Below are 10,185 nucleotides of genomic sequence, written 5' to 3' on the forward strand. Positions count from 1 at the left end.
GTGAAGTGAATGACAAAATTCGAAGTTGAATGTTAATATCGAAACACGAAGGAGAATATTGAAATAAGAAATGGAGGAAGATGTAAAATATAAAATAAAGGAATAATATAGTCACATTTCACACAGAACTACACTTATATATGAACATACACATATACTTCAGCTAAAAATATTTGATGCAAACATGTAAACTCACAAACGTTACCATTTCTAATACAAATTCATATCAAAATCATTGAAATTTGGGGAACAAAACTGAGTTATTGAGATGCGAATTGAAACAAAGCAACTACAATAAAGGAACATTATATTTTTCCTATTATTTCATTTTCTCTCTCAAATTCTCTCTCTTTCTTTCACATTGTCTCGCTCTCTCATATTCTCTTTGTATCTTCCTAAATCGTGTTCATTCTACAAATTTGAATTAATTTTGTTTAGTTCAGTCTGAAATTTTCTACATTTGTGAGCTTATATATCAGCATCAATTATTACTTCCGGAAAATCGTATCAAGAAACTGAACGAACTTACAATCCCTTTAAATTTGAAAGCCCCGTGAATGTACCTTCATTGATGGTTGAAATGTTGTTCCCTCGCAGATCTCTATAGCAGTAAAGAAAGAGTAAAATAGATTATTTGGAAAATATTTGTGATACGATATCAAACACTGTGACTTCAGAATGAAAGGAAGAAAAAGAAGAAAGATAACGAAGAAGAAGAAGAAGAAGAAGAAGAAGAAGAAGAAGAAGAAGAAGAAGAAGAAGAAGAAGCAGAAGGAGAAGAAGAAGAAGCAGGAGGAGAAGAATATCTTAACGTGGCAGACGTTTCATGTTTATTTCCTACTTGACTTGCACAACCTCGAGTATCCGCTTCGCCTCTCTATGTACCAACACACACATCCACACACATACACGCACATGTATGCACATATAAGCACATACACACATATACACTCTGAAATATACACACATATGTATATCTGCCTCTGGGTGCGAGTATGTGTGTGAACCTCGTCCCCGTAGTGGTGTCCTTTTATCTGTCGATACAGTTTATTATCGAATCTAAAGGTGTTGTCTTCTAGTTCCCGGCGTGTGTCTTTGGAAATGCGTTTTGAAGCGTTCGTCCATCCGTCCGCTATGTTTTTCTGCCCAGTGTTTGATTGCTCCCAGGCCCAAAGTGTGATGTATTTGTACAAAGATTAGTCAAATCTTTTAAGTATAGTACGTTCTGGGACAGTGGGTGGAATGTGTTTGATGAAATCCATATCGTCTCGGGTATAGCTGGGCATTAATGGGCACAACGGTTTGAGGAGTATATCCAAAAGATGGCTCAGTTGTTGTGTTGGGGCTCAAGGTCCAGCAACTGTTGGTCTCAATTTGATGTCAGTAGGTCTTAGTATTTTTATATGCTGATCCTTGCATTTTGGAGCATTCGCAGATCTTGGGTGATCCATAGAAATTACTCTCTTTCATTACAGAGCTGCATAAATAATCTTTCTCTTTATCTGTGAACGAACGTTGGTATTCATTTATCTTAATTTTGGGTGTATTCATTATTACTTTCTCCGCGTGTCTTGGTTCTTCCTTGTAGCAGGATTAGTCTGTTTCCAATATTTTATCTTTATAGTAGTCTTGGTCCGTGCCTGCTATCACCCTTCCCCAATCGGTTTCGTTTAGGATGATTAAATTGTCAATTTGCAGTTTGTAAGGCTTTCTTTTCGTCTTCACGAAGGTTCTGTTTGCATTTTCGTATATTTTATTATATAAGATATAAAACAGATTTAAGTCACCACGTAAAGTATGAATGAAAAACACACATGCATGTAAAATATGAGAAAAGAATGGATGTTCAAAATATTTGTGATTTGAATTAGATTTACAAAGCCTTCGTTGCAACATCAGTTTTCAGTGGAAGATATTTTTATCATCTCAGAAGTCAGCTTTATTTATAAATATCTTGTTTCTGTCCAATGAGCATTCTATTTGTTATTACACTTTGCTGTCAAAAGTAATTTATCTTTGCAAAAGTAAACTCCTCTCCTTTGCATAATTGATGCATAAAAGTTCTTCACAAAAATAAATAAACCCCCAAAACTTCAAGACTGAAATAATAGACTAGGAAGGAAAACATAACAGAAATAGAAAGGGATTTATTAATAGAATTGGTGATGGTAGAGTGGGGAAACCCTGATATAATTTTGAGTTATGTGCTACAAAGGAGAACAACCTTACATGGTGCTTTAACTGGTTAAGGGTGTTATTTAAAAAAGGGATGTGGCAACATACATTGCCTTAGTTTTTTCGTCTTTTTTTAGCCCTTTGCTCCTTACTCTTGCTGTATTAAACCTCAGTTTGTTACCATTATTAGCCATCTATGCTAAATCCTTCATCCCCTAAATAGCATCCCTGTTAATCATTCCTGTAAAGGTTAACCTGCAACAGCTCAAACGGAATATTAATGATATCTGTCTCACAAGTATTGGAGATCTTGCAGGGGTTAAAAAGCTTGTATGATCCTTTCTCCAAAATCGGTAAAATAAAAAGTGTGGAATTTTAACTCAGGTCACAGACAACTGGACAATATACTGCAAGGTGTCTTATTCGAGGTCCTCATAGTTGCATTTGTTCATTGAACTGTTATGGTTCTTTATTGATCTCTGAAATGAATGACCCAAGGTTGACCTTGGCGGGACTTGAAGTCAGATTGCCGTGTGTCAGAACGCAATGTATTCTGCTAGACGGTCAAAAGATTTGTGCCTATCCTCGCTCAAGTTATGAACGATGAAAATATCTAACTTATTAAATAGAACTTCAACTTTACTATTCAACATCTTGAGTTATACGAGATTTAGGAATTCCATTATTGAAACTTTTCTCTTTATTTTACATTAGGATTTCTCATTTTGTCAAAACGTTCCAAATGTTTTGAGAAATAGATCTGATCGAATGAATTGATCCACTTTAGTATTAGAATATTTGATTAAAACTGAAAGTTTAAGGTGATTAATGCAATGATGCAAGCCAATTAACTGGAAATAATCACCTGGAAGAGCAATGTGTTGCAACAGAGTATTTGTTATGATTGCATGTATCAAATAATTACTCTTTTTTATTCTATTCCATTTCTTGAGACGTTAAATTTTAATAATTTACTTAAAAATTGCGTAAGATTTCAGGTGAACGGGGATACATCAATCAGCCGAAACTTCAATTAAGCTTGCATAATTTTGTAATAAGTTTTATTGTGTTCATGATAGGGTAAATTTTACTGATGACATTCTATCAAAAATAAATTCCTCATAATTTGTTAAAACAACACTATTTTGATTTCTTCACTTAGGTATTTTAAGAATTTGGCAATTTAAGCGGATCTCGTCATTATCTGCTGTTTAATCCATCTGTATCATTTTTAATTATAAAAATAATAATTTCTTCTATAGGAACAAACCTGAAATTTTGGGAAAGGGACAAGTCCTTTACATTGATCTCAGAGATAAATTGCTAATTATTTTACCGACTCCAAAAGAATGAAAAGCAAAGTCAACCTCGACAGAATTTAAAATCGAAACGTAAAGACGAACGAAATACCCTCTCAACATTTTGTCTGGCGTGCACAACGATTCTGATAGCTCGCTGCATATTCTATTATAAAATTAACACAAACAATAATTAACAATTATTCTATGACACGATCAACTGATATTATATCATATTACTGTAACAATAAGTAACAATTCAACTAATTAATGATATAATATAACTATGTGGAATACACGTTTTCTTAGCACTAAAGTTTTTATACTGTCCGTTCATTGAATATACCGTAAGATTTGATAAGTTCAGACAAATGAAATCAAAGTCAGATACTAGTCATAGCCAATCTCTGTGTATGCGATGTTATATATTATAAATTCAATATGGTAAGTAACAGTTTATTTGACTTCACAGCAGGTAACATATCGATTTGTTTTACTCTAACATAAGATTGTGCTTAAAGCTGTGAGATAAACAGCATAAGCGATTAGCTGAGAACATAATCAATGAGAATTTAAAATATTGGATGTGGAAAATACGTAGAAAGTGTCAAATACTTACAAATATTCAACATTCGTCGGAATTGGTTGTGGAATCGATGGTAAATTGCGATGTGCACAATCTATATTTGTTGTAAGTGAATTGCAAGTACATATCTTGCATATATCTGAATCAGCTTGAGTCTCCAAAAACAATATCGTACACAGTATCAACGCAAGAGACCGTCTATATGATACTACGTGGTGAAACATATTGCCAGGCGTAGATTTATCTGTAAAAGAAGAACATAGGAAATGTCAGAGATTTCAATGTTATTAACTTCAAATTGCAGATTCTCTGAAGGAACTAAAATTCACCCCTGTTCCACATGACAAATATATTTTTGTTTTCATGATTGGATATTTAAAGCTAAAAAATTAAATTTCGATAAATTAGTGTGAAGAAATTTATAAAAATTTTATAGCTTTAACGCGTAATAATATCAAAGAAAACACCAAACTCACACACACAAACACAAACGCACTCCTACACACATCTGTAACCATACTCGGAGGGGGGTCTAATATATATATATACAAAACTAGCGAACCATGAGTTTCGTAGACCCTAAATACGCAGTGGTTGTAAACCCGGTTGGGTCGTTAAATCCGATGGGACCCCACAAGCAACTGTATTGTATCAAAGGATTTTTCCTGTACCCCAGTTTTAGAAGCGTTCATACAAAGTTTTTCCTTAAATAAACTATCATGATTTCATTTTACTTACTTTTTTTTTACTGAAAACAAGAATAAAGCATGAACGTAAATCTATATATATAAAACTCAACTTGTGTGTCTATCTGTGTATCTGTGTGTGTGTCTGTGTCTTTTACTTCCCGGCACATCTCCTCCTAGCCAACAAATCGTAGAACCACCAAACATAGGTCACTTAAAGTTTAGGCGAATGAAAATTGAACTGCGCTATTTCTGTTCCGAAATTCATCTCGCAAGTGCAAAAATCGATAATGTGTTTGTTTAGGCCTTCTCCCATGCATTGAATAGTGAACTTTACTCAGTCAGCTGTTTGACGTGAACTGTGTTCACCACGCGTGCAAGCATGCGTAAATTGCATGAAAAATAAAAAAGCAAGACGAATCGCCGTAAACATTGTAGAAATTCGGCAAAGAAATGAATTTTCGGGATGTAGCCTGGAGGGTTTTTCCCTATTAATCGTTTGGACTTTGTGAACTCATACCAATTGTTTTCATACCATTTTTAACGCTTTGAATTAAATGTGACCATTTTGCGTTGAGTCTGCAGTTTGAATCACTAACCAAATTTTAGCAGGTCGGATTTTTGATCATCACGATACATCGCCAGCGACTCCCTGAAACTCTCCTCTGATATCCTCGTTGAGAAATACTGATCTAAAATAATAATTCAACAATGCAATTTTCTGTATGTTATATGTGTTTGTAAGTCCTGGTATTTTTGTTATGTATTTGTCTGAATAATTTTTTATCATGCCTAATGCACTTACTATGATAGGAATTGTTTCTGTTTTTAGATTCCTCGTTCGAGTTACCTCTATCTCCAGGTCTTTGTATTTTGAAAGTTTCTCCATTTCTTTATTGTTATTATTATTATTTGTGTCGGTTTTGGAGACTAGTTGTTCGGAGCTCTAAGTTTTCTTTAGAATTTGTTGTTACAATGTTGTTTTCAAAATTTTATTGACCACAGAACCCACCTCGCTGTAAGCGGGGCTAGCTGCGGTGGCCAGAATTCGCCCCTTAAAGGCGAATTTTGAGTTTTAAAAACTACAAATTTATATTTTAAAAAGAAAACGTTCAGTCTGGCTTCCCAAATCGAGGCAAGTAAAGGTTCTTACATCATCCGTTTTGACATTTTGTCACCTCCGCTTGTTAATATTTTTGAGAAAGAAAGCAAAGACAGCAGCAGCAGCAGCAGTAGTAGTAGCAACAACAACAACAACATCACAACCATCAGCACCAACAAAAACATAACAGAAAAATGAAGAGAAGGCAAGGAATCAATCCACTTTGACCCTAAAAAAGAAGACACACCACCAGAAATAGACAGCTGATTCTTGGTGGTAGATGTCCCCTTGGACATATAGGTCAAAACGAGCATCTTACAGATGCGGAAACTTTACTAACAAAACTATTCGGGTCAAGGCCTAAAATTGTGGGTGAAAATGGACAGCCAAAATCTGGACACAATTCCAGATATCATAAATTCACACGGTGGCACCAACCTCCACGTGGCCTTTGAAAGCTGATGGTTTCGGTATCATCTGTGTGGGAACACAAATCATCTAAAATTCTTCTATTGCCCACAACAAATTAGAGAAAGGAGCCTCTCAATTTTGCCAACATCATCAACACCACCACCACCGCCACCACCACAGCAACAATAACAACAATAGCAACAGCACCAACAGAGGCAGGTGACGATCGCGGCTACAAAATCAATAGTAACAGTAGCAGCAACACTAATCGCAGCAGCACGGGCAGCAGCAAAAACAACAGCATCAACCCCGGTCCCCGCCACCAAAAAAGCAACAACGTTATGAATAGGACAACGCCAAAAAGCTCTACAAGATTTGCCCCTCCCCTGTTCGGAGCACTCAGACATACCTTGCGCGGATAGGGACGACGAAAGACCAAAATGGCAAGAGGTCGCCTGAACACACAAAAGAAAAAGAAACAGAACCAAACACACAGACAATTCAGACATAGACTTTCCCAAATGCAACAATAAATTAACATTGATATTTTTTCACCGTTGTTGCAATCATCTGAAATGCAACTGTCAAAGCGCGATATTCGAGCAATTTTGCTATTCAACATCAAAAAAGGATGTAAAGCAGCTGAAACTGCTCACGATGTCAACGAAACGTTTGGTGAGGAAATGACCAGTGAGTGGTCAGTTTGAAAATGGCTTAAACGATTTAGCAGTGGAAACCTGAAGATCTTGAGCGTAGTGGACGCCCGTCTGTCATCGTATGACGGTCAACTGAAGATTGTCATTGAGAAAGACCCACGTAAAACCACTCGAGAACTGGCAAAAGAACTTCAAGTCAGCCAGAAAATGCCTGAAACCATTTGCATGCGATCGGAAAATCAGAAAAGCTCGACATTTGAGTACCACACGATTTGAATGAAAATCAGAAAATGTGAACTTATGAAATGTGCTCGTCGCTTCTTCGCCGAAACCAGACCGATCCAATTCTTGACCGTATTTGCGATGAAAAGTAGATTCTGTATAATAATAGAAAATGTTTTTCGCAGTGGATGGACCCAAATGAAGCACCGAAAAGCTTCCCTAAACCCGATCTCTTCAAAAAAGAGATTATGGTGATTGTTTAGTGATGTGCTTGTTGGACTCATCCACTATAACTTATTAAAACCCAGAAAATCCATTACTGCAGAAACATATTACCAAGAAATTGCCAATATGAACGAAAAACTGCTACTCCTCTGTCTCAGACTGGTCAACAGAAGAGGGCCAATCATTCTTCATGACAATACTCGACCACACGTTTCACTAATGACGCCCCAGAGGTTTAGGGAATCTGGCTACGAAGATATTCCCTACTCAGCCTATTCCCAAGACCTTTCTCCCAACGACTACCACTTTTTCAAGTATCTTTATGGTTTCCTTCGAGAGAAGGAGTTGAAAAATCAAAACGATGCTGAAAGCGCGTTCAAAGAGTCCATCAACTCCAGAACTCCAGATTTTTATGTTAACGGAATAAACAAACTTTGTAACTCATTGGCAAAAATGTGTACAGACTTTGATGAATAAAATTTCTCTTTATTGTAAGGGCTGTGTGATGTGGTACTAAAGAGCCATTCTTGTCAACTCGCATCGCACGGTCCTTACAGTCCGTTGGCTTTGTCGGGGTAATGTTTTGAACAGATTTGTATCATGCTTAGAAGAATATTTCTTGAAAGGAAACAGTTGCCAGAATTGAACAACGAAGACGGGTTATTTAAACTGATGCTTCTAAGTGACAGGTACTTGAATGATTAAAATTTGCATTTACAAGAGAGAGGTCAAACAGTATTTGATGTTTTTGAATATTGGAAAGGATTTTGTTAAAATCAGATTTTTTTGCGTGATAAATTTAGCAATACATAAAAATACTTTCCAAATGTAAAAGATTATTCAAATCGATTTAATATTTAATAAAAACGAACTTCAAAAATATATTGCAACGTTGAAACAAGAATTTTCCAAGTGAGATAAATATTTCGAAACAGATGCTCCTATATTTTCATTTCTCATGAAACCCGACTTTGAGGGATTTGAAAACAAACTCATTTAATCTATCACATTTTGGCTAAAAAACAAATATACAGGATAGCTTTGAAGTGGAAATGATTGAATTAACCACTTCAGAATTATGGGGGGAAAATATATGGAATTACGAAAATCTCTTGAAAGAAGCAGCTTACAGAATTCAGTTGCCATCTTCAATCGCTGGGAGACGTTGCCTGAAAGATTCAATTCTTTGAAGAAAATCGCCTCAGCTCGGCTTTCACCCTTTAGCTCAACATATACAGGATTACCCCAAATCAACAGAACCTATAAAATTTCGGTTTCCGTCTACCCAATCCACTCACAAAGATTTGGTCATCCCGAGACTATAGTAGAAAACAATTTCCCAAAATGCCATGCAGTGGAAACTGAATCTGGATCTACGTGCTTGCGGAGCAAGTTTCTTACCACACAGCCATGCCTATGCATGTGTGTTTATGTATAAGTCTATATATACGATGGACAGGACAAACAAATATTTAAATAATATTTCTGACGTGCGTGTAACAAAGTTATTCTATTAAGTTGCATAGTTATAGAAAGATAGAGAGAGAGGGAAAAATAAATCATATATACGTGTGTGTATAAATGTTAAATCTTAAAAGAAAAATAACAAAAATTGATTTCACTATTTGCGTTCTGAGTTCCTTTCCTGTCGAACTCCCCTTCGCCTTTCATTTCTCAGAGGTGCTGAAGTCCAATTACTCGACTTTCGACCTTCCCCACAAAAACACAACCACTGGCCTTGTACCTAATCCAGAAACCACTTAGTAGGTGGCAATCTAGGATTTTAGGACAAAGAATTGCTACGCGGTGTCATATGTAATCATGTATGATTATATAAAGATGCATGAGGATATATATACATACACAAACACGCACAACTATATGTGTGTGTATCAGTGTGTGTGTGCACATGAGTGTGTGAATCTATGTACATTCGTATATATATATATATATATATATATATATATATATATATATATATATATATATATACATATATGTATATATATGCATGTATGTATATATGTATGTATATGCGGGCTAACTTAAGGCGATGCCCTCATGGAGCTAATAAGCGGACAGCTTTTTTCTTATTTTTATAAGAATGCCATATTAGTATGGCGATAACTATTATTTTCCGGGAACGCTGCCGCTGTTCTCTTTTAGAGAGACTTAGTTATTTTAATATTTCTATCATATATATATACATATATATACATATATATATATATATAATATATATATATATATACATATATATATATATATATATACATATATATATATATATATATATATATATATATATATATATATATATATATATATATATATATATGTATGTATATATATATATAAAGAACTTCTTTCGATTTCCGTCTACCAAATCCACTCGTAAGGCTTTGGTCAGCCCGAGGCTATAGTAGAAGACACTTTCCCAAATTGCCATGCAGTGAAACTGAACCTGGATCTATCTGCTTGCGAACCATCTATCTTACCACATAGCCACGCCTATGCATGTGTGTTTATGTATAAGTCTTTATACAGGATGAACAGGACAAACAAATATTTAAATAATAATTCTGACGTGCATGTAACAATGTTATGGTTGCTTGGAACCAAAATCTCACCGACAAATGATCGTCAGGAACAACTTAATTGTATTAATTTGCATAGTTATAGAAAGATAGAGAGAGAGGGAGAAATAAATCATATATACATGTGTGTTTAGATACAAATGTTAAATCTTAAAAGAAAAGTAACAAAAATTGGTTTACCTTTATAAAGCCGACTCCAAATATTACTTCAGTTTCAAATTGTTTAC

The 10,185-nt window shown here is 35.1% G+C and overlaps 1 long non-coding RNA gene across 1 annotated transcript; it reads right to left on the bottom strand.

The window, feature by feature from the left end:
* Positions 1 to 497: 497 nt before the first annotated feature.
* On the bottom strand, positions 498 to 10,183 carry LOC115227482. The gene is made up of 3 exons (XR_003883125.2): positions 10,139 to 10,183; positions 4,093 to 4,303; positions 498 to 601 (listed from the first exon to the last, which is right to left on the bottom strand). It is a non-coding gene; the product is annotated as an uncharacterized LOC115227482 (long non-coding RNA).
* Positions 10,184 to 10,185: the final 2 nt, after the last annotated feature.

This window comes from Octopus sinensis, unplaced genomic scaffold (assembly GCF_006345805.1).
Source record: "Octopus sinensis unplaced genomic scaffold, ASM634580v1 Contig03610, whole genome shotgun sequence".
NCBI classification, from domain to species: Eukaryota; Metazoa; Mollusca; class Cephalopoda; order Octopoda; family Octopodidae; genus Octopus; species Octopus sinensis.